The sequence below is a fragment of the Brienomyrus brachyistius genome, chromosome 18, assembly GCF_023856365.1.
Source record: "Brienomyrus brachyistius isolate T26 chromosome 18, BBRACH_0.4, whole genome shotgun sequence".
NCBI lineage: Eukaryota > Metazoa > Chordata > Actinopteri > Osteoglossiformes > Mormyridae > Brienomyrus > Brienomyrus brachyistius.
Genome location: NC_064550.1, coordinates 14715841 through 14740618, shown reverse-complemented (window position 1 = coordinate 14740618; position 24778 = coordinate 14715841). Strand labels below are relative to the sequence as shown.

Sequence of the window (24778 nt, the reverse complement as noted above, 5' to 3'; positions counted from 1 at the left end):
GCTCTGTTGCAATTCTGGTCACTGAATAGTCTTAAGATCTTGCTCTGTGAAAGTTGTAACTCTTGCCCCAATACTGCTTACACTCCTACACAGCCATTCATTGGAAGCTCAGTCTAGCTGCGCTCACTCCTGACCTCCTTGACAGCCATATATTTGTAATGCAGTTTATGTTTCAGGTAAGACGTTATATTTAGGAATGTTTATGGAAATAGTTTTCCGTGGAAATGCTGTGAGTTTCTCTTCTGAAGGGGAACAGGACTGGGCAATAGAGGAGGGTGACAAAAGCACAGTAACATTCACAATGAATCAGCAAGGAACAGGAGGAGGGCAAGTGTTTAAATACAGACAACCGAGCTAAGGAAGAGGCAGATGTGATGCATAACGCAATTCACCAATAAGGACAGTGCAGGGCAAACAGGCAACAGGTGCAATAACTTGTACTAACGAACACAAGACTGGGGAAACTCCAACAAATTCTGAAACACTAGTGACACACTGGGAATTACTACACTGGGATAAGTAACATGGAACCGAGAGAGAAACAGGAATGGAAGTGAACAGGGAAATACAGGGCAGTGTGGGACTAAGGGGCAAGATGGACGAGGGAGCGGGATGGACAGCCACCTGCTGGTCAAAGTGTAACACACAGGATAGGGTATGAGAGGCACCAGCCCCGACAAAGACATCAGCCACGATCTTGGAGAAGCAACCGTTCCTGTCTACCTGGGAAGGGCACACTGGGAAGGCCATTTCCAAAGAATTTGAAGTCCATTATTCCACAGTGAGAAAGATTATTCTCAAGCGGAAAACATTCAAAACAGTTGCCAGTCTTCCCTGGAGTAGAGTGGACGTCCCAGGAAATTCACCCCAAGGTCAGACAGTGCAGTGCTCAGAGAAACTGCAAAAAAAAAACCCAAGAGCTACATCTCCGACTCTACAAGCCTCAGTTAGCATGTTAAATGTTAAAGTTCATGCCGGTGCAATTAGAAAATGACCGAACAAGTAGGGCTTGTTTGGAAGGGTTGCGGAGAAAGCCTCTTCTCTTTAAAAACATGGTAGCACAGCTTAAGTTTGCAAAGTTGCATATTAACAAACCACAATTCTTCTTGAACAATGTCGTCTGGACAGACGAGACCAAAGTGGAGATGCCATAATGGGCAGCGTCATGTTTGATGAAACCCAAACACAGCATATCAGCACAAACGCCTCATACAGCCATCAAGCACAGTGACGGAGGGGTGATGATTTTGGCATATTTTCAGCCACAGGACTTTGGCACCTTGCAGTCATTGAGTCAACCATGAACTCCATCTGACAACCATGAACTCCTCTGACAACCATGAACTCCTCTGACAACCATGAACTCCTCTGACAACCATGAACTCCATCTGACAACCATGAACTCCTCTGACAACCATGAGGCCATCTGACAACCATAAGGCCATCTGACAGCTAAAGCTGAGTCCTGCATCAGGACAATGATCCCAAGCACAATAGCAAATCCACGACAGAATGGCTGAAAGAAAAAAAAGGAATCAAAGTATTGCAGTGTCCCAGTGGAAATCCAGGCCTCATCCTAACTGAAATGCTGTATTAAGACGAACTCACATGTGACCCCGCAACTGGCCACATCACCCAGGTAGCATAGAATTAAAGAAATATGTTGAATGTCCCCCTGTCACTGTGATGATTTTGGAAGTTGTAATTGTCCGACTTCACTGCTCACGATTTGGTGGAGTACCTTCAACCCGACCCAGCAGACATACGTACGAGGTGATTGAGGTGTGGATTAATCCAGATTGTGTATGGACTGATGATCCTGAGATTCAGATACGTCGTCCACGATTCACCCATAATATTATTGTACCAAGGTCGAAACTGCATATATATGTTTTTCACTGATCATTTATATAACTTGTATTGCACAGATAACTTGTTTCTTATGAAAAGACTCGAGATGCCTATCCTGGCCTAAAAATTCTTGTCCCGGGATACCCATTCTGTTCAAGGATGCTTGTCTTGTTAATTTGTTTTATGAGATGCTTACCATGTTTAAAGACACTTACCATGTTTTTCTGAGGGGTTTTCCTGAGGACAAGAGAAAGTGTTACAAATATATTTTGCACAGCACTGGTCGGTGTGTAGAACACTTACCTCGTCTTCAGGAAGAAGGGAAAGCTTTTGCTCAAGGACACGTGTCTTATTATTTCTGATTGAAACCGTACCTAGCAGTCTGTGTGTGGGACGCTTACCCCATCCTCGGGAGGAGGGGGACACATTGATTATAGGAACTTGTCTTATCATTTCTGATCGAAACCGCAAGCAGCATTACCCGGACAAAATTGGAAATTTGAGAACACATTGCCTGAGGGGAGGGGTGAGCCTGGCCAGCTTGTCCCCTGCCCGCACGCAGCGCCCAAATTAGTACAAAGGAAGGGGGAGATCCCAGTGTTGACCGGAGCTCAGCCGTGGGATCGAGCGCGCATTGCCCGGCACTTTCTCGGGACTCACGCGTTGGTCTCCTGCCAGGACTGAAACGGGCTCCCCAGTCTAAGAGTGAAGGTGGGAGATGATGGCACGTCCGAGTGTGAGTAGCTTGCAACTGCTTGTGCATTCCATTGATTATTGGGATTAATTATCATGGCTATCATTCGCATTTTCTATGTATTATTGCTTCTTTTCTGTATATAATCATTCATATCTTTGCACCTACTATTATTGCTTATGATATATTTGCTATTTGATATCACATGTAGCATGAGGTCATTTTGCATTGCTTCTGATACAGTATCTTGGTATTGATTTTAATGCAGGGTTATTTTGTATTACTTTTAATAAAGTGTTTCTGAAGGGCTGCCTGGAATGCTCCTTTTACCTCTGCACCTGTACATGGGATAGAAAAGAGACACACAGAGAGTTGCAACGTCTCGTTAACTGCAGATACCAATGGACTGTTACAGTGGCGGTGCATTTTGGAGGCAGAGAAGGGAAGGTGGTGACGAACTTGCGGCTCCAAGAGACAAGTGGGGGTTTATTGGGAAAACAAAACAAGGCAGAGTAGCACAGAGTAACCTTAAGGCAGGGGTAGGGAACCTGATCCATGGAGGGCCGGTGCGGGTTTTTGGGATGGCCTCTCAATCCCCACCCAGCTCTACACCTCACACTATAGGTCTGACTGGGAGTGAGGAGCTAGCTAGAGCTAGAACTAGTGTCCCTATACGCTGAACTGAACAGGTGTGTTTTTAGTCTGGACTTGAATATTGAGAGTGAGCCTGAAACCCGCACATCCGGTGGAAGACCATTCCACAGCTGAGGAGCTCTGTAGGAGAAAGCTCTGCAGCCTGCCGTAGCTCTTTCTACCCTAGGCACTAACAGATATCCTGCGCCCTGAGAACGAAGCAAGCGTGGAGGGTTGTATGTGGTCAGCAGATCACTAAGGTATTCTGGTGCAAGGCCATTCAGTGCTTTAAAGGTTAACAGCAGTATTTTATAGTCAATCTGAGACTTAACTGGTAGCCAAGGAGTGGAGGATAAGACAGGGCTGATGTGATAACATTTTTTAATGTTTGTTAGAACTCTGGCTGCTGCATTCTGTTACAGCTGAAGGAGGTGTGGCAACCAGTAAGGAGGGCAACCTGTGTTCTTACGCTGGTTCTCATATGCAGCAAAGCTATTGGTAAGGCTTTACTCAGTTCAAGCCCGTATCTTCAGAGCGTTTTGCTAATTTGTCCCCTTCTCCCTTTCTACTGCCCCTCCACTCGCAGGGTGGTATTCATAGTGTTGTCTAAGATCAATGCCCAAACATCCCATTGTACTGTACATCCCCCCCCCCCTTTTGACATATGATCTTTCACATATGTCAACGTAACATAATGAGGAAATAGGCATTCTGGCAGGCACAGTTTATTGTTCGAACCATACCACACTCCATCTCTCATTTCACACCTCACTGTTTCTCACAGCTGCTTCTCCTTTTGTGTCGCTATAGACTGACGTGCCTGCAAACCTGAAGTTGCGGGGATAGTTGCTCAGCCACAATCTGTGCGCACGTTTGCGTGTTCGGACGGCCGTGCTGCCGCTGCCTTGGCTGCTGCACCACCTTTGGAAAGACAATCAGTAACGTTAGTGTGAGCGTCGCATTTACGCATTGCTAGACTTTTAGGTAAAAGAACAGGCTGCAATAAATCAGAGCTCAGTTGGTGGTGCACAGTTTGCTTTTCCTGTAGACGTAGGAAATCCCTGCTGCTTCTATCATGTGTCAGTCCAAAGGTATATCAGCTGTCTGCGTAAAAAAAAAACTCAGTCACCCCACGTTGGGCTAGTAAATAACCATGTTTTAACTGGCCAGGTCTTTTTTTACTGCCAATTGCAACGCGACTTTCAGCAATCACTGTGTAATTTATATCAGTCACATAAGTCTTTAGGGAGGGGCTGAACTTCACTGTCGGGTCACACCTATACTCCCAGTCATCCACACTCATACGTCGTCTCACCCATGGGCCCAGATCCTTCCACCCCTCCTTCGCACCTTTGTCCAGTGACACATGCGGCTGCCCCCCCTCTCTCCTAGAGTGTAGGGGTGAGTCTTTCCCCTGATTACTTCGGTACCACCAACACTCACAGCACATCTCCTATCACTCCAAAACATCCTTTCCAGCCTTAGCTGATCTCACCTCCATTTATACCATTTCTTCTCATACTGCTAATCTGGACCCCCCCCCCCCCCCCCCTTGGACATGTGAAGTGCAATGCGAATCACTAGGGCTCGTATATTGTGCAGTGTGTGTGCATGTCTTTGCCAGGTTCACCAGTAGGTTGTTCACTGAACACACAGCTGTAGGTACGAGTCTCCACTGATACACATACAGAAGGGGCAAAGGATCGTGTTTCACTAAAGTGAAACTGCCAGGCTCACTCGTGTGCAAAATCGCTCAATCTCGTCACCCACAATCCCTCTGGGCTGCTGGTCACATCAGATCTCGTGCCAGTAAATTTACAGGACAGCGTTGCGACAGCAGGAATTAGAATTTGAATTTAGTATCCGGATTCAGAAACACACTTTAAAAGTTTTGTGAACTTTTCTGTTATAATTTCGCCTGACAATGTTCAGGAACCTTCCACTACGTTTGGGTGGCGAGTCAAACTCAGCCGGTCTTATTACATAACTTCCTGCTCCTGAATCAACCACAAGCTCCATGTCTTTTCCTTCCACCTTCAGCATCACAGTGGGCGAAGCCTTATGCGCGTCTGAGTCGTATAATACACTCGTGCCTTCTGTGCTTTCTGTTCTAAGTGTGTGATAGCTTGTGTCACAAGGGTCGTGGTGGAATTTTGCTGAATTTCTCAGCAGTTAGCGGGGTTAGTAACGATCAAACCGTCGGGAATGGAGGCAGATAGTCTGCATTTTCCCACCCCCACGTCCGCGTCTTTTGCCCTGATGTGATGATGATGTCCTGGGCTGTTGTCCAGTGGCGTGTGACGGTGGCGGCTGGTTGGGATGGACAGGTTTCCGTGGACAGGAGTCCAGGTCTGGGTCAATCTGTTTAACACCCTGGAAAGTCTGAGAGTCCCCCCCCCCCCCCCCCCCCGCCCCCAACGCTCTGCCTTTTCTATCTCGCCTCTGTGCTTCTGTCTCCCAGTTTCCAAGGCTGGTCCAGTTCACATTAACCCCCTTCTTTTTCTTCCTTTCTCATACTCTCTTTCTACTTGCTGAAGTCCCTCTTTTAATTGCTCTATCTGTCTCACACTAAATCTATGTCCGTTCTAAAAACCACATTTTTTTTATCCAAATGGCAAATGTTCACATGACTCAACTCCGTAATTAATTCTCATCCAAATTTACATTAGCAGATATCTTAACATCCACCTTGATTTATTTGCTGCCTCTAGATCCCATTTTAGAAATTAAAACTTACCAAGGATCTCCCCGAACCGACCCCCCCCCTCCCCCCAGAGCGATTTTCTCTGGTTCCTGACCATATTTGTTTTTCACAAAACACTCGTCAGTGCTGGGCAGGTTTCCTCAAACCTCTGTATTCAGAGCTGTTACAGGGTCCCAGACCCATCCCACACCTTCCTGCAAGGTCTTGTCGCCTCGGCTGATTCAATTCCGAGACCAATATACAGATATATAAATCGTTTTTCTCACCTCTGCGGTTGTCTGGATCGTAGCGGTTTTGGAACCAGTTTTCTGTTTACCTGCTGGTCCCAAAGCTCGTGCGATCCTTACGTCATGGCTCATGGTTATCATTCTGCGAGCGACCAAACAGAACCGTTCAGAACATATAAATTTCAGCTACGTCTAAATGTATAATTTCCACTACACGTTGTAAAGTAGAGTGGGCTAAAATTCCTGCACAGTAATGTACGTGAGAGACTGATAAAGTCATACAGAAAACGATTACTTCGTTATTGCTGCTAAAAGTTGTACTACAAGCTGTTGAATCATTGCTATACTATAATTTTTCACATCTGGCCTTTCCATTTGGCTTCATTTTTAGTTTTTTTAAATAAGAATAACATGGTGCAATCTGTCGTGTGTTGTTTTACACCTGAGGTTAGATTTAGATCATTTTAGACCCTGGTAAGGATTTTTTTAAATAAAACAACATATACTGATATATAAAGTCAAAAAAGTTGCTTTCTTTTTCACATGACTGTAAGCGGTGGGAAAGGATTTGTTGTTTTTTTTCTATCCGTCGCAGCACGTTTACAGTCGTTTATTGTGCGCAACGATTTCAAAACCTCAAAATGTACTTTCACAAAAAAAACCGCGTCTACTTGCTATTTACCTCGTAACTTTGTTCACTACTATCTGACGCGATTCATTTTTTTTTCTTCCAGAGGAGAAGCATAAATATTTTAACTCAGATTGCATTTATCTATTGGCTTGTTTTGCATGAACGATGCTGCGCTTAAGTATGGTTCTCACGTGCGCATCTTCACCGATTTATCTGTAGTTTTCATCAGATAATAAACCAACCATGCCCCCCAAACCGCGTGTGAGTAATAACTGTATCTGATGGAAATGATGAGATACTTTTAGCAGCGTGTGAAAATGGTAACCGTGAATATTATACAATCAGAAGTAGCGTTCATCCATTAACGCTAATTAATCCTTTAATTCTGGAGTAGATTAGGCCCACTACCTGGCGCATTTAAGCTTATTTTTGTAATGCATTGTCAGGTGCTTCAGATTTGAATACAGTTATTTACCCTGGAAACTGAATCGTGAAACTTGAATTACTCGTATTTTATTTTATGCGCTCTTAGCGTCTTACGTGTTATTCTCCGGTCTGCCAGCAGGGGGCACCCCAGCCGTTCAAATCTCAATATGAGAAAACTCTGGGTGATTGCGTACAATATATGCATGACATAAAGGAATAAAGGCATCGTATGTCTCAAAATCATTCATACAGTCTCGCAAACCTTTGGGAAATTCTGGTGTTTGAGGATATCCTGTATACACTTTGTGATAACCCTAACACTTTCTGTTTAAATTTACTTGTTTAGTATACAATGATATGCAAATTAGGCAGAGGATACATTTTGAAAGGAATCGGAGTATAGCCTCTCAGCCATAGGATGTTATATTAGGTTTGCGTCTTTCGATTTGAGTAACTGTGACACCTCAGTGTGGCAGTTATTTCTTATGAAGAGGTGACTGAGGTTTCCAGTTTGGGATGGAAGCAGGTCAGCTCGCTGAACCTGCACAGTTTCATTCACTCATTTCTCGCTTAAGGAATTACCAGGGTTTACACAGAAACCTAAAAAATCAGCAAGGGGACGCAGTTTAAGACAGTATAAGTTGCTTTGGGAGAGTCTCTGCCGAGTTAGGCTGGTGGTTCACGGAAATGGCTCTTCTTCGGCGACACGCGGGAGGCGACATTAAAATAAGAAGTTGTGAAATTTAAGCGTCCTCTGTAATATACGCTGAGTTAACCAGTCATTGCTTTAGCTTAAGAGTAATATGTGAAAATTATGTTTCATTTTATTTGAAATTTCACAGGAGCGTGTGAGGAGAAAAAACTAATATTATATTATATGATATTATATTATTATCATTCTGACATAACCCACACAATTTCAATGTCTTACAGCTTTCAAACCTCTGAAGTTAATACATATAAAATGGAATTTAAGCATATAATTTTGAACCCTTGCAGTAATTAGTGTATAATTTTAAACCATTGCAGTAATTATATACTTTAATGTAGAATTTTTTCCTGAGTTGTGTCAGTCGTTCGAGCAAAATATAACCAAAATGGCTGGTGTGTGTGAAGCGTCTCCAGAACGGTATATCCAAGCTTCACTGCAACATTTTACAACAGCAGACCTCTCAGTGACCTCAGGGCAGGATGTCAGTACTCAGCAGTGGTAACCCAAAGTCATGCCCTTATCGTCCACACAGGGAGCTACAGCTGAGACTATCATGCTCATGAATGTCTTTCATGTGGTGCCTTGGACTGTCTTTATTTCACTGAAGCTTCCCGCAGAGGCATAACCCCACGAGACAGCTAAAGTGTAGGAGCATAGTGCAGCTCCCTGCCAGACAGTCCACATTTTTGCTCCCTTCCAGCTCCCTGCCAGACAGTCCACATTTTTGCTCCCTCCCAGCTCCCTGCCAGACAGTCCACATTTTTGCTCCCTGCCAGACAATCCACATTTTTGTTCCCTCCCAGCTCCCTGCCAGACACTCCACATTTTTGTTCCCTCCCAGCTCCCTGCCAGACAGTCCACATTTTTGCTCCCTCCCCCCAGCTAGCGGCCAGACAGTCCACATTTTTGCTCCCGGGGGCTGTGAGGGAGCAAAAATGTGGACTGTCTGTGGGTCCTGAGGACCGGAGTGGGATGCTGTTAACCTGCCATTGAGTGACTGTGAGGACCTCCTGGTGATAATGGCGAATAGTACATATGATATGTTGATGTTTGGCACATAACGGTGGTTGTTAGCTTAGTGCCTTTAGCACTAAGACAGTAGCACATTTTGATTGAGCAGTGGGGAGCATTTTTAACCCGCGCCCGCTGGGTTAGAGGGTCGAATCCCTGAGTGTGTGGAGGATGTCCTATACCTTGTACTCTGTGTTACTTAAGACAGACTTCCTTCCAGGATAAGCTATTAGAAACTGGATGGATGGATGGATGGATGTTGACAGTCACGAGGTAGATGATGAACATTCGTCAGGATAAGTGACAGTACGCATGCTGGTTTTATGTTTTGTAACACCAATTTAGTGTGTTTGTTTAAGACAATGCCAGTGGGGCTTTGTCCTGAGTCCCCCCCCCCGTGTGTGAACAGCAGCACTGTTTATCCACTCAAACCATGATTTGTGTGTGTGTGGGGGGGGTTATTGGCCACAAACAGTCACTACACCAAATAAACACATTTCGTATTCAGGAAATATCGAGGCATTGTGTTCTGCTAACCACCTAGTTAGCTATGTTGTGGACTATACTTGGTAGTTATTTATTTAGTCTTTAAAACATCTAAGGGGGGGGGGGGCGAGGAGCTTTTGGGGAGCATCTAACTGGCCAGTGGAGATCCATGGCTGTAGGCTGCATATGTAAGTATGTACCGTGCATGTGCAGATGGAATATCTGTTGTAATGCAGAACCATTTAGTCCAAATATATCCAATAACAATACATTTCATTATTATTTTTAATAATGCATTTTTATTTATTATAGACATACATCAAACCGGACTTGCCGTTTTAACAAATTCTAATGTTACAGTCATTATAGGAACTAACCCAGGAATAAATATACAGTTGTGAGTAATTACACATCATTTGTGTATAGTTCTGTAAGCTAACTAATGTTATCATTAATAATTTAAGCTACAAATAAGGGAAACCATAAAGGAAGAATGAGTACAGTAAAGTTTTTACAAAAGTGACCTAGACTGTTCATATATGTTTCAGTTTCAATGCAGTAAGACAGTTAGCCTTCTGACCCTTCAGGTAATACATTTAAAGCACATTTGTATAGTCACCTTGCCATGCACACAGCATGTGTTCCGCGTAGCGCTAGCTAGCGCCGGTCAGTCAATGTGACGACTTTGTTCCTTGCCTGTAGTAATTGTACCTCTCAGGGAAGGCAATAGACTGTATAGTTATCACCTGAGTAGGGGTTGATCCCTCCCAACAAACTATACAACCTACTACCTCACCCCGCAAGGGCACTAGCAGAGTCGCACGGCATCAGCAGCAAGGTATGCAACTGTGATGCTTTTGCAGGAGGGCACTGGATACCATCACGGGCACCGCAGGCGCAAACATGGAACTTTGACATAGTGCTCACGAGGTGGGCACTAGTTAACGTACTGCTCAATAGCATAGCTCTCGCTGACATAGTGCTCAGTAGCATAGTACTTGCTAATATATTGTGCCCTAGCATAGTACTTGCCTAACATATGCTCAGTAGCATAGCTCTCGCTAACACTGTGTACCTCTAGCGCAGTGCCTGCTAACACATTGCAGCTTAACAGAGCGCTTTCTAACGTATTGCTCAGTAGCACAGCACTCGCTATCATTGTGCTCACTACCCTAGCACTGACTAACATAGTGTTCACTAGTACAACTCTCACTAACTAGTGCTCGCTAGAAAAGTGCTCGTTAATATAGGCCTAACAAGCAGGGCACTTGCTACCGTGGTAGTCACTAGCTCACGCATCAACACAGCCCTCACTGTGCGCTGCTAGGATCCCAAAGTACATTGGACTAATCCCAAAAATTACTTTCTCCAAGTGCCAGTGTTTCGTAAGCAATATGCTAAGAACCTGTGGTTTGCTAATGTGCATGAACAGGCTGGAGATGTCGTGCCGTTGGGATTTAGCTCGCAAGCGCTTGGCTGCAAGGTGCCTGGAGGTGCCGTCTCGCGCTGTTGGCCGTCTCAACCGTCTCCTTAGGAAAGACAGTAGATTGCATAGTTATCACAGAGGGAGGGCTGGCACCCCACAACTATTCAATCTACTACCTCAGCCCCAAGGGTAGCATCAGCGGCAGAAACGCTGGGGAGAGAAGGGGAAACACATTAGCTGTGAGCGGACTCAACATGCATAAACTTTGACCTACGTGCTGTGGCCTGGTAGAATGAAGTGAACTATGGAAGAGTCTGCAGCAGCAAACAAGCGTATTTAACTGTAAAAAAAGTAAACATTTTCTGAGTTTTACTACCCACAACGTCAGGTATTATAAGGTATTATAAGAATGACCCACCACCTGAACGGCTTCTTCCCCCAGGCTACTGCCCTCCATGACACTAAAGGGACCTTTCATATCTAATCACACACTGTATGGATTTCACACTCTTAGTGACTTCATAAGCTTATTAGTACAGAAGCCAGCAGCTGTTTTTAACCTACATCTGGGTGTCTGAACTTTTGTTTATACATAATTACATAATTAATTAATACATAATTTATATTTCTACTTATATCTCTATTTCAATTTTAATTCAATTTATTGGTTTTCGTCCTTCATGCTACACTTCGTGCCAGCACTTGCACCGAAAACAAATCCCTTGTACGTTTTGTGCTTGGCCCATAAAAGGTTTCCGATTCTGATTGTAAACTGCTCTGCCATGGAGTCAGACACTTAGGTGCAGTTGTAATGGTAGCCATAATGACTCAAAGGTCCAACGGTCGGAGCATCACACCAAATAAACCTGACCCCGTACGCCTGTGATGGCAGATGCCTTACGATTTTGTCCTTGATAGACACGCTTGGAACTCTGGTGCTTGAGGTCATTTCCAAGCAACCAAAGAAGGAATCGAGGAAAACTGATCGGACAGTGGATGACTTCGATGTGTGTAATTTTTGATAGGTAAATGCATAATTCCTTTCTAGGTTTGATGTCGTACAAAACCTAGACCTAGTTCAAAGCAACAGCTTACAGATTAAATCCAGGGATAGTTGAAAACTGCATCAGGACTAAGCTGAGATTTTTGGAGAAGTGAAGCAACACTTATAAATAAAGAAATCTTGAACACAGGTGGAACTGGTGGTAGCGGTGTGGCTATTTACAGAGGCTAGCTTTTAAGAGGAAAATAAACGCAGACAAAACACAACGTAACCACCACAGGGGGGGGGGGGGGAGAGCTAATTTGTAAAAGCCCAAAGCGTAACTCACTGGCATCCAGAAACGCTGGTGTGCCATAGAGAAACGCTGCTGCAGCGTGTGCCAGGGATCAGCGCCCATTTTTTTGCCAAAAAAACTGGGCGCATTCCAGCGCGAGGACCCGTGGAAGCTCGCCGTTTAACAGGCTGAAGTAAACAGCTGAATTTAAACATGGCTTCCCCAGCTGCTTTCTGAAGTCGACACATAGCTGTGATTCTGCTAGTCGGGGGGTGAAAAAAAAAACACACACACATACGCGCACGCAAAACAAAATGGCCGCTTTTCAGCCATTTTAGGGTGCGGGTCTTTCTGAAGGTGTATCTGCTGAAATTCTTTTTCTTAAAGAAAGAATGCGAGAATTCAAACCAAACCTGTTATAAGGACAATTTCTTTAGCTGGAACGGTCTGCCTCCGAAAAAAATATGTATCATAATATTTTTGGGGAGCAAAACAGTGTCAAGAATTTTTTCCCCCATTGAAATTTAGAAAAATTATACAGTTGCACAAAGACAGGTCACATGAAACCTGTTCTAAATGTCATGGTTGAAGTAAAAAAAAAACTCACACATGAACAACACTGATGTTTGACACCTTGCTTGCACTTTCGCAACCTCCACACTGTGGAAAACTCCCCAGTGACTGACCCTTTGTGTCACAGCGGTGTTTCGGTGATGAATACAACAGAAAGTGATATATCTTCAGCAGATGGTTGCCTCTCCACGTAGGTGTCCTTCGGTTAGGTGACTCTCGGTTACCACGGAGCTGATGGGTCGCCGGACGTTACGTCTGATTTGTCCAGAGCTGGCGGACGCTGGCAGACTGGCACTTTGTCCTCTGTGTCAGAGTTTGGGAATTAAAAGGAATCCATATGTTCGTAGGAGCGGTGTTGATTTCCAGAGGCAGTTTTAATGTAAAATAAGTGTCGACTTGCAGGTTGTGCCCTGGAATAACTAAGCAAAGAAAGAAAGCATTTTTTTTTACAATTCTGTGGCTTGCCGTCCAAAGTTGCAGCTCATACAATGGCTAAAAAAATTCCTTCTCTCCAGGCGAAGATGCAACCTACTGTGACCAAGGCAAGTTTTCTGGCTGTTGCCCTGGTCACCGTCCGCCTGAGAGTGGCAGCTGGGAAATGTACAGTACCAAGGTGGCTGGGGAGGGGGGGGGGGCATGGCAAAGGGGGGGGGAAGCCCCTCTTTGCATAAATTAGTCTGAGAACTGGAGCTGCTGAAAAGCACTGAAGTAACTCATTAAGATTCAGAATTTCTTTTTTAGCTTAATTAACGCAGACAGTGATTGAAATGTTTTGGCAGGAACTTAAGAGCTGTGGTGGCCAGACCACACCCAGGGGGGGAATGGAAAGGAAGAGGGGCACAGGGAGGGGACATGGGTGGTGGGTGGGGGCAGGTGGGGTAGGGGCTGCTTAATTAAGATGTTGAATTAATTACATGGTGAATGGTGAAGTGCTTGGGGTAGTTTTTCCTAAGCTATGGCGAGGAGACTGGGAGTGAAATGTTTAGTTAAACTTTTACTGGTGGATCAAAGTAAGTCATGTTTTTGTATATGTGTTGAAGGGTGAGTGTGTGTGTGTGTGTGTGTGTGTGTGTGTCTAATGAACACAATCTTCCCTACCAGTTAGTCAAAGGCCAGTGTCACTGGGAAGACTTTCGTCTTTTGTGAACTGAGTGGTTTCCCATTCGGTATATGTTAGAGGCTTCCCCCAAACGCCAGGCTTCCCGGCTTGTCCAATCGCAGTCTCACAACGAGACCAGATAGCCTTCAGCCACAGAGTTTAGATCATGTCTCATCTGAGACTGAAATCAACATTACACTTGAAATCAAGCTTTGGCCCGACCTCTGATCTCTCTTTAACCGAACCAGGTGATGCACGTAAGGCTTCACTCGTGCTGATTCTTTGGATAAATGTGCCTCCTAAGTAAATGTAAATGTGGATGTAATATTCGTTTGAAGCTAGATTTCCCATGGAAGTTGGTGGAAACTCAAATGCCATCTAACTGCGACCGTCGGTGTGTATACATGATCTCCTCCTCCATTCTCCTGAAATCCCATTATATCCAAATAGATCAGGGATGCCATGAGATCACCAGAGCCAGGCCATCAGTAGCACCACAGAGACTCAAAGAAACTCTGTTTTAAGTTCAGCTGTCAGCGACTGCAGTCATGGTGTCTGTTTTAAAACTAAGTAGCACTGCTGATTGAAATGAAATCCCTTTATTATTGAGTCAAATACTTATTAAAACAATGTATCCCTTTTGTATTCCCTGCATCATAAATCTGCTTTGGATGGGTGGACGGATTCACAGCTTCAGGAACAAGTTCTAACTCCGCCTGGAAACTTCTGAATTGCGGCCTTTACCTTTAAAGTATAACGCAGCATTCGGAAAAAATGCACGAGAACATCAGTAAAGAAAGTAGCAAAAAGGCAGCACGTGCCCTGACCCCAGCCAGCTGACAGAACTTCCCCCCCGAGCCGCCCCTGAGCCCCCCCCGAGCCGCCCCTGAGCCCCCCCTGAGCCCCCCCCGAGCCGCCCCTGAGCCCCCCCTGAGCCCCCCCCGAGCCGCCCCTGAGCCCCCCCCGAGCCGCCCCTGAGCCCCCCCCCCGAGCCGCCCCTGAGCCCCCCCTGAGCCCCCCCCGAGCCGCCCCTGAGCCCCCCCCGAGCCGCCCCTGAGCCCCCCCTGAGCCCCCCCCTGAGCCCCCCCGAGCCGCCCCTGAGCCCCCCCTGAGCCCCCCCCTGAGCCCCCCCCGAGCCGCCCCTGAGCCTACAGTAAGTAGTATTTTCATATTCGCCTCCACCTCTGCACTCTGTTTTTACTGTGGCAAAACAGGAAATGTTTTTCTGGGCCAGTTTCCTTTAGCTATGAATGAGATGACAGTTTTGAACTTTCAGCCTGTGACTCGACCATCGGGGGCCCGGTCTTCTGTGAAAGGACAGCGAATCGCCGGGTAGGTAGAATTAAGTAAAACACTCTCCTCCCCCCCCCCCCCCCCCCACTCCAGGTAACAAGGTCATCATCTGCAGCTGGGGAACCACATCCGCTCAGCCAGATTCACTAAATAACGAAACGTGTTCACGCTCCATCTTTAGGTATCTTGATGGACAACACTCCTAGTCCTTAGCTCGGCATTTTAAGGGACCTGTTTCAAGTTTCGGTCCTCAGATCCGGGATGTCCCTATTCCACAGTGCTTCACAGCTAGCGTGCAACGCGCTAAAATAAACACGTGAAATATCCCCACTGCTCGCAGGCTAAAGCCTTAACATAGCGATCTGCTCCTCACCCTCTAATCTTCGCAGAATGACTCTTCACCACAGCCAGAAAGGGGGACATTTGAGATACAACCCTGTAAAGTTACACGCAAGCCTAACAGCGTGCGCGCTCCTAAATGTAAACGATGCATAAAAATCGCATGCGGGGAGGACACACCTGACCCTCAAACATTTGAACACTCTCAGTCTATCGGGCAAACACGCCAAGCTCACTGCAAAGGCCAGTTTGCATGACCGTACAATTATCAATTAGAAAATGGCTGCCATGTTGAATTCTGGACGGAAACGCCAAGCTACGTGTCCTGTTAGAAACACACACACAATTAGCATCTGGTGGTAAATAAGCCCGTTTTGTCATGCTATGGAAATGAGAGCAATAACGAACAGTGTAAATCGGCTGAAACAGGAGACCAACTCTCCATCTGTGCTCCGAAAGGACGAGCAGCTAGATCCGCTGATCACCCAATTAGAAAAAAGTAAACACATGACCCAATTAATGCACACCCAAACATTTCATAGCCAAATATCAAGTCTGGAACACAAACGACTGGAACAGAAGCATAAAATAATACCTATCCTGGGAAGCTGGAGTTTATCCGCGGAAAAGCCGGCCGGACGCTGGGCGGAACCACGGCGACTGAAAGCCAGACGACTGGTACGGATTCTTATGTTTTTTTTTTTTCTTTCTCTAAGCTTGGTGCCAAGAAATGGGCAGCGTCTGAGTGCCAGGCTGAATTTCAATGAACGAGGAAAGGAGGGTGGGGTGGGGTTGGGGGGGGGGGGGGCAGCATGGCGTGGTGGGTAAAGTGGGGGAAGGGAAGGGCCAGTGAAAGAGTGAAAGCTCATAATTAAAAAAAGAATAAAAGACAATGGCTTTGCATCGCTTAATTAGTGGGCATTGTCCATTTGAGCCGTCTTTGATACAATAGAGACTTGGAATCGGGCTGAATGCTGTCGCAAACATTGTTTGTCTAAATTAAAGGATGACGGCCGTGGTCAACCAGGGGCGTCATTCATCACCGTGGGCCAAAGCTGGGCCTGTTTTTTTTGCCATTCGCTCCTCTGTTTGTCTCGAAAGGGGAGTTATACATGTTCTTTTCCCCTCTCAGCTTTTCTCGCGCAAAGCACCTGGGCATCTGCCCCATCGACCATCTGCATGGTCACGCCGACATTCCCGTCATCTCCGGAGTTATCGCAGATTCCTTATCGCGGCTTGGCGTGCGAATCAACTCCGAAAGCCGCTGCTGCGCCGATGTCACAGCGGCACGGGACTGGGCAGTTCCGTCATCACGTGGACCCAGGGACCTGCGTGTTAGTCTGACAGGATGACTCCCCCTGCCCTCCCCCAAAACGAACAAAAGACACTCTGCAACCTTAAACTCTGGATTTACTGGCTGTCTAACCTCATGTTTTTAAATATGTCATGTCAAGGTGCTGTCATTTCTGGAGGAAAAGTGAGCACAGAATCGTAAGAGGAATGAGAGCAGAAGTTGGGTTTGACTGTGAAACCTTTTTTCAAAGCGTGGCCCCACTTTCTGGTCATTTTGTGGCCTCGCACTTTTATTTTTGGTGCCAGGTTTTTAGCCGTGCGTGAAAATGGGAGAGTTGTTTGAATAATTAAGTGGACGGCCTCAGGTAACGTACATTGTGTAAGAATTTACTCAAGCGGGCTAACGGCGTGAGAAGCGGCGGCTTGGTCCCTGTTATCAGCACGCAGGAGGTGGCAGGAGGCGGCAGGAGGCGGCAGGTGCCACAGTGCCGACGGCAGCGTGTCGGGGCGGCTGTTATATTCGGTTTCCCGAACATTCTAAGGCAGCCGCGAAGCGGGTGTCCATCCCGTTCTCCCAGATTTTTACAGCATTGCAGATCAGTTAGGGACACCCCCCCCCCCCCAGTGGCTGAATGGTACGTTCCATGTCATTGTGTCAAAACATAGAGCCTGATACGATGGGTGAATGAGTAAAGCAGGGGGTGTTATACACATTTAATTAGAAATCACAGAGCACCGAAGCCAGTTACGTGACGTCGGCCAGAGGTTCATATGTCGCACGCCTGTATTAAGCTGCCATGTTAGATAAAGATTTTTCCATTTAATTTCTGAAGTTACGTTCTCTTTTTTATTTTAAGAATGAGCAATTTGGACATTAAGGGCTTGATAGTGAAATCACTCTGCCGACCTTCTGATCACAGACACGGAATCATACCCCGCTCAGCTCCACACCGCCCCCTATGGCCAAATCTATAAAGTCACCGGCGTTTGGGCATTTGGCTGGGGGGCCTCTGGAGAAGCAGTCTGATCCCGCGGCTGATTTGTTGGCTGGGGGCCTTGAAGTAACTTTTTCAGTGGGGCCCCTGAAACAACACGCCCGCCCCTGACCACAGTGAGTCGATTCACATCAACCTCACGTTTATCCAGGTGATGAAGCCTACATGGCCTCCGAGCTGTTCCTGTTTTGCTGTTTGTCTAACAAAGCCAGAGCTATTCCTGGAAATGCTCTCAGATAAAAAGTAACTTTATCATATGCATCCCACACTTTTGTGTTCTGTTCTCTCAGCATTCTAGTCCAACATAATATTGGGTGTGTTAACGGTAGCATGCCAATTTATCATTTTATTTTTAATCGCTGGTTTCTTTGTGGACACCTGATGGCATTTGGATAAAAATATGAAAATATTGCGATTAATTAAAAAAAAAATACATGTAGTTCGATGCTTTCACGTCCCATTTTGGTCTCAGTAATTGTTTGCCTGGAGTCTGTCATTCTACTTCGGGGGAAAAGTCAGCAGGCCGGATCCGGGGTTTGCGTAGATGTGCAAATGTTTTTGAAAGCTTGTGTGAGCCAAAACACTTTCATGCATTTCAACATTGCCTGCATTGAAACGATCGTGTGCGAATGTTCCTTCAAAGCCCGATAACATTTAAGGACAGTAGCAGAATTCCATTTGCTAACCTGTCCATCCATACATCCATGTATCCATTCTCCCTGTTATCCAGTTTCATCTCAGGATCTAGTTGATCGTGCATACCTTTAAGTCGCAGTAAATAAAATTCTGCTTAGCGACTGAATTTGCCAACAGGTTTAGCAGTTTTGGGGGTGGATCAGGCCGCTCTGCCTGTGATCAGAAGGTTGCCGGTTTGAGTCCCATGCTTGGTAGAATAATCACATTACCACTGGGCCCTGTAGCAAGGCTCTTAACCTCTGAAAAATGAGGTTAAGAGTTGGGGTTCTGGATGGACAGCTTGACCCTGTGCTCAGACCCTAAGCTTCACTCTCACCTATCTGTGTGTGTCTTTAAAAAGAAGAGCATGATGGGATATGTGAATATATAAGAATTCCTATGTGCCTGTGCAAATAAAGCTCCATTTCATTATCTGTTTTCTGCACAACATCCCTTGATAAAAGCTCAGTAACACTGCTGGGGTGAGCAATCGTGTCCGCAAAGGGCCGATGTGTGTGCAGGTTTTTGGGATAACCTTTACATCAGCTGTTCAAACCCGGGACTCTTCAGCCAATCGATCCTATAATTAGTAATCTAATTAGAGAGTTGCAGTGAAAATCCGCATACACACCGACCCTTTAAGATTGCCCACCCCAGCTTTACACCCTCCACACTGTGACATGTGCACTAACTTAACTGCATAGGATCACTTGCTTTACACTTCACCCTATATGACCTTCCCTTGCACCCCACCCCCCCCACCCACCATCTCAAATTCTGTTTCCATAATTAAACAATGGGGATGTGCTTTTGTAGTTGATTCCCAAAATCATAATCAGGGCTCCTGTGTACTGAGTTTCCCCGCAGCTGTAACATGGTTACATGACACGTCGTTTCTTCACCAATAATGTCCGCACTCTCTAGGATGTGTGTCATCTATATTAAGCATGAGGAGAGCGTTCAAAAATAGCACAGTAGATAGTGACCCTCCAAAACAGGAAGTGGGTCTGGCGATGGGGTTCCTCTCTGCCTCGCTGTCTCGGAAAGGGGGGGGCGGGGGGGGGGGCAGGTTCGAGCAGGAGTCTCTTCTGGTCTCTCTTTCAGCGATAGGCTGCTCGGCCTCGTTCACAAATAATCGGTCATAGACAATGACCTCATAACAGTGGTTTAGTAACCGTAGACTCGCCAGTTCGGGATACACGCGTGGATTACCGAGAAATGTTTCGTTCTACTTTTTAAAAATAGCACTGTTTTCATAGTTAAGTGGCATGAGAAGATGCTCACCAAACACAGCCGGAAGAGAAGCATTTACCAGCGGTCAGGTTTTCATCGCGAACAAGTAATGATTATTGAGTAACTGAGATCAAGTATTAATTAATCAGTTAAATAGTTGAGTATTCATTTCAACTCCTGTCATTTATACTAAGATTAATGTTGCCTTTTGTCATATTTTTGTGTTATATTTGTGTTTGTATGCATAATTGTTTTAATGCGTTGTTTTTATCAGCATGTTTGTGTTTGAATGCTATTATCAGAAGCTGAATTCCGACTTGAATGGGAAAATGAAAATGGCGATATTTTTGTATATGCGACATTGTCTCTTTTTTTTCTCCGATATTCCATTAGGGCTCGACTCGACCTAAGTTCACCTCAGGCGTGGCTTGTGTTTCATAAACGTGTCAAAAGCAGGCAGGAGCGGAATCAGGGAGCCGCTGTTTCCTGTACGTATGGTGCGAGTCTGAAGGGTTTACAGGGACATTAAATCACGTGTGTGATTATGCTGTGGTGTTACAGGCGGCCACGGCAGATAGTAAAGTCAAAAAGCGAGGGGGGGGGGGCGCAGAAAGGAGTGCTGGCAAGAAATGGTTAACATGCGTCTCCGTTGGATAATAGCAGCAGGCCTGCGCCTCTGGCAGCTCCGCTTACTGCGTGTGAGGCGGGCAGACAAGGCCTCATTGTCAGCGGCACGCTAAAAGCAGGAAGTCAGACTAGCTGCCTAGAAAAAGGGGAAAAAAACTACCATGAAGCAACATGATAAGTTCATCTGAGGAGAGCGAGGAGGGAGGGCGGAGTTCTGTGTCTGTTAGCGGGAAGACACGCGCATGTGTATGAGCACGCAGGCCACAGAGGGGGGGGTGATCCCGCTTTGCCCAAGGAAGACCGCCGCGATTCCTCTCGTTACACACAGACCGGACGAATTGCGTGGCTAAATATTTACGTAGAATTGCGTAGCTAAATATATACATCGTTCTAAAAAGAGCTGATTTAGAATACAGACATAGAGCGAATGCCGAAGAGGCATATGTTGTAAAAAAAAATTAACTATGTGATCCTTTTTCCATTTAACTTAGTGGTTTTGTAAGACGGTTGTACAGTACGGACACCTGTAATTTTTGCCGTTATGGTTGTTTTTGTTTTGCCTGGTATTTGGGTGTAACACACATGATTCTTTCCTCCAATCTGCTCTCCCTAGTTGCACACCATTTGAATATTTCAGTTTGATTGGCTACTCCGTAATTTATTATCTGCAGGCAGTCTGAGGACCAATGGAATTCACGTCCCTCCTGAATATTAAACCGGATGACAGCTTGATGACCGTTTGCTTATTACAGTAGAGCCTCTCCACCGTCCTGCCACCCATGTGCCACTCTGTGGTGTCACATGAATCCACTCAAAGTTCTCCTGGTCCCTGGATCACCTTGCTGTGAAAACCTGTTTGATTTGAATCATATACCTGAGCTTTCGGTGGGAAGGCTGGGATTTTGTTTTTGTGACGTTTTATAACCTCAGAATCCCAAATAACAACAGTCAAGAATAAAATACCAGATAAATTACATCTAACCACTCAGAGGAGCACAAGATTGAATTAACTGCAAACTTAAGAGCAGTGTTGTCTATTGTTAATTTGATGTAACTCTCTCAGCCTCATATAAATCAAAAAACTGAAAGATAAGTTTACAAACATTCTTTTTATATTGCTCTATTTTATCTTTTCGTCTGAAACTCATACCTGTTTAAGACCTTTGTACTCTGGTAAAACACAGAAAATCTGCCCAGCTAGGTTCTTCCATTTGCATCCTGTATTTACTTCATCTTTTATTTCATATTTTTAAGATGTTTACCATGTTATCCCACAGCTTGCTTTTGATCTTAAAGCCTCCACACCCTGGATTATTGCAGCTCCTAGCACATCTCTCCAAATTTTCCTCTCCACATCCCTCCTATTTTATTAATTTATTTTGCCGCTACATTCCTTTATGAAATGAAGGAGCTGCTCATTGCTAGCTGCCTGGATAGGCCCGCACGATACACGTGGGCTAGAGTTGGCTGGCGGGAGTGTGACCACTAAATGAAAAGTCGAATGAAAGTAAGAGGTGATCACGGCCTAGAGGCATTCAGATATTCCCCAGAGCTCTGCACAGATGCCCCGATAAGGTGTGTAAATATCCCCTTTTAGTGTGTGCACAAATACCAACAGTGTGCTTATTATACCTCAAATAGGCGATAGTGCGGGGCTGGAGAGCTGTGTCACATTTACGCTCTCAAAGTTCTCTGGCCAGGACTCACAAACTTCGAGCGGTTTCATTCGGGCGGGTCTTTTGTTTGCCAACCGTGACCGGAATTGGGTCTGGCGGTGCAGCAGCCCTCTGGATTAAGAGACCTCCTCACGGATGTTTGCTCGGCACCTGCTGCCTCTCCAGGAAGCTGTCCTGAACACCTTGGTGCTTGGAGTTGTATTGTATTTAAAACAGAACCTCTGTTGTGCCCAAATGGCCCCAGAAATGGACCCGGAACACTCGTGTTCGATGTCCGACACACCCAGCTACAGGCTACGTTCATTCCTATCCTCCAGCGTGCCGATATCATCGATACAATCATTAAGTGTGATTCCGGATGGACCTGGCCTGGCAATAGAACAGCGACGATCCGAATCTGTGACGCCCCCCCCCCCCCCTTTTTTTTTTTCAGGGGTCCCGGACAAAAAAAACTTTTCGCCGGTCTGAAATGGCGGATTCCCTATGCATGGCGCACGCATTCGCAGAAAACGATGAGGAAGACGGCGAGAGGAAGAGCAAAGGGGGAGGGGCCTAGAGAGAGACCTGAGGAGAAGCCGGGGACAGGGGGACACGGTTTGAGGGGGGGTCGGGCAAGCATGAGAAGACTCAAACTCTGTGTGAAAAAAAGAATATCTGAAATACCTGAGTGGAGTTTCAGACAGCAGGCAGGGTGAGGATCTGGAACAGGCCACGGAGCGAGGCAGGAAGGCAGGGAGCTCTCTCGTCTGCGCCCGCGAGCGTGCAAGGCAGGATAGCGACTGAGCGGGCGCGCTCGCGACGCGGCGTGCTTGAGCGGGGGGGGTGGGGGGGAGCCGTGGCAAGTCGGCGTGACGGCCCCCGCCCTCACCGCGCACGCCGATCCCTCTCCCTGCCCACTTTGGCACAGCTGCCAAGTGCCGAGAGAGAGCGGGGAAGAGAGGGAGGAGCAGGAGGAAGAGGGACGCGGGACCGGCAAGTGGCCACACGGCGGCACTGCACTGCACTGCACTGCACTGCCTCGAATTAGCTACACTGAACGGAAATAAAAGCCACAACTTCTCCGTTGTATGCCGAAGCACTTTCTGCAATACCAGACCCCCGCTGTTACCCCCCCGGCCAAGAGAAATACACCGTATGTCCAAAGTGAATGCCACAGTGAAATATAAATACACAAACACCCCCCCACCCCCGAGTCCCTGTTCCATCCCCAGGGAAAAAGCATTGCGTTTACTTACGTGAATTCTCCGGCTGTTTGCCAAGCAACACCCCCAAGCCCATACTGCTCTAAATCCTCAGGTCCTTCACAATCAGCCAGTACACGGTGCAGGATGTCAGGTCGTTCTCCTTATCCGACAGACAGTTGAGGCAGGTTCCGAACTGAGGGGCCAACAGTACCACTCCCCAGGTACTCCGTGCCGTCCTGCTCCCAACGCTGGGCGTTGATGCATCCTTCCTGGGGCTGTTCTACATCTGCCTGCATGTCGCCTGCCAGCTTTCTCAGGTCCGGAATGCAGAAGTCTCTTCCGTTTTGGATTCAAACACCCCGACTGCTCGGTGCCAGCTTCCGTCGCCCCGCTGGAGGGGAAAAACGTACCATAAAAAAAAGTAACACCGAACGTGAAGCCCGGAGCCTCCAGTGAGCCACAAACAAACACAGCCCTTAAAACAGACTGTTATTAGTGGACTCTGTAGCTTACAGTCTCTGAGATGAGTAGAATCATCTGGAAAACTGCACCATAACTATTTTAAAAACTTCCAGTGACCACCGCTGGCCAGTGGAGCTGGGGCTGTGGTGTGGGGGGGGGGGGAAGCGGGGGGTGAGCTGCGTGTGACAGGAATAATCCGTGCCCACACAGCGACATCTCACCTCCTGGCTGGTGCTGTGATCTTACTCAACTTGAGTGCAAACAGAAGTTCGCCCGTCTGGCTCCTAAGCCCCCGCCCGCCCCATCTTCTTGCAGGCATTGTCCTGGACAGCACTCTGCGTGACGTCAGACCCCCTTTTGTTATTTATAAATTCATCTTTCTTTTTCTCTCCCTCCCCGCCTCCGGCGTGCACCCCCACCCTGCTCTAAAATGACTGCAAAAAAAAGTGTCATCCTTTAACGAGAGTGGTGTGCGGCGAGAAGAGCGGCCGGCGAGCAGCTGCGGCGGCGGTGAATCACGCTGGGGGTAGCGCTGGGGATCGGCGCTGTCGCGCGTCTCTCTTCCTGCTCGCTGCCGCTCCGCTCGGCCTGTAAAAGCTTTGGCTGCCACAGCAGGGGCCGGCCTCTTCTGGCGAGGAGCCAAAAGGGCTACAGCTGCCTGCGCCGCGGCTCAGGGAAGGCGGGCAGGCAGGGGGGGACACGCACGCGCCTCTCATGCCCATTTTTGTGTGGTTGACTGGGGGGGGGGGGGGGGACTCGCTACCTTTCTGGAGTTTCAGGGGGAGGGAGTGGGGGATAGGTCACGCCCAGGGCTTTCGCACGGGGGGGGGCGGGGGGCTTGTAGAGAGACCCAGCGGTAACCCTTACCAGCAAAGACCCCCCTACCACCATATTCAGCTGCGGCTGAAACTGGACTCACATTTTTTCCATGAGTTCCTGCATCTAGCCCCCTGCCTCCCCATGTCTCAGGCTGTTAGAAGTTTAGTATATCTGCCCTTCCTTAATATTTATGCTCCATTTTAAAGCCCTCCTACCCCACCCCCCCCGCCCATCGTCCCTCTACCCCCCTGCAGACCAATCAGGACTGTCGCTTTATGCTCATATGTCGCTCAGCGTTTGACCTGGGGTTGCACTGTCGGGGTACAGCGACGGGTGATGATACTGTGATGAAAGAGTTTCTTAAAATACTCAGCTGCTTAAATAAGTGTGACGGCGTCAGGCTGGTAGCTAGAGGTGCAGGTGTCTTTATTT

General features: G+C 46.9%; 1 long non-coding RNA gene across 1 annotated transcript; it reads right to left on the bottom strand.

Moving 5' to 3' along the window:
• Window positions 1-9657: 9657 nt before the first annotated feature.
• On the bottom strand, window positions 9658-23879 carry LOC125713162 (uncharacterized). Its single transcript, XR_007383492.1, has 2 exons — window positions 23117-23879; window positions 9658-11011 (listed from the first exon to the last, which is right to left on the bottom strand). It is a non-coding gene; the product is annotated as an uncharacterized LOC125713162 (long non-coding RNA).
• Between the last annotated feature and the right edge of the window lie 899 nt (window positions 23880-24778).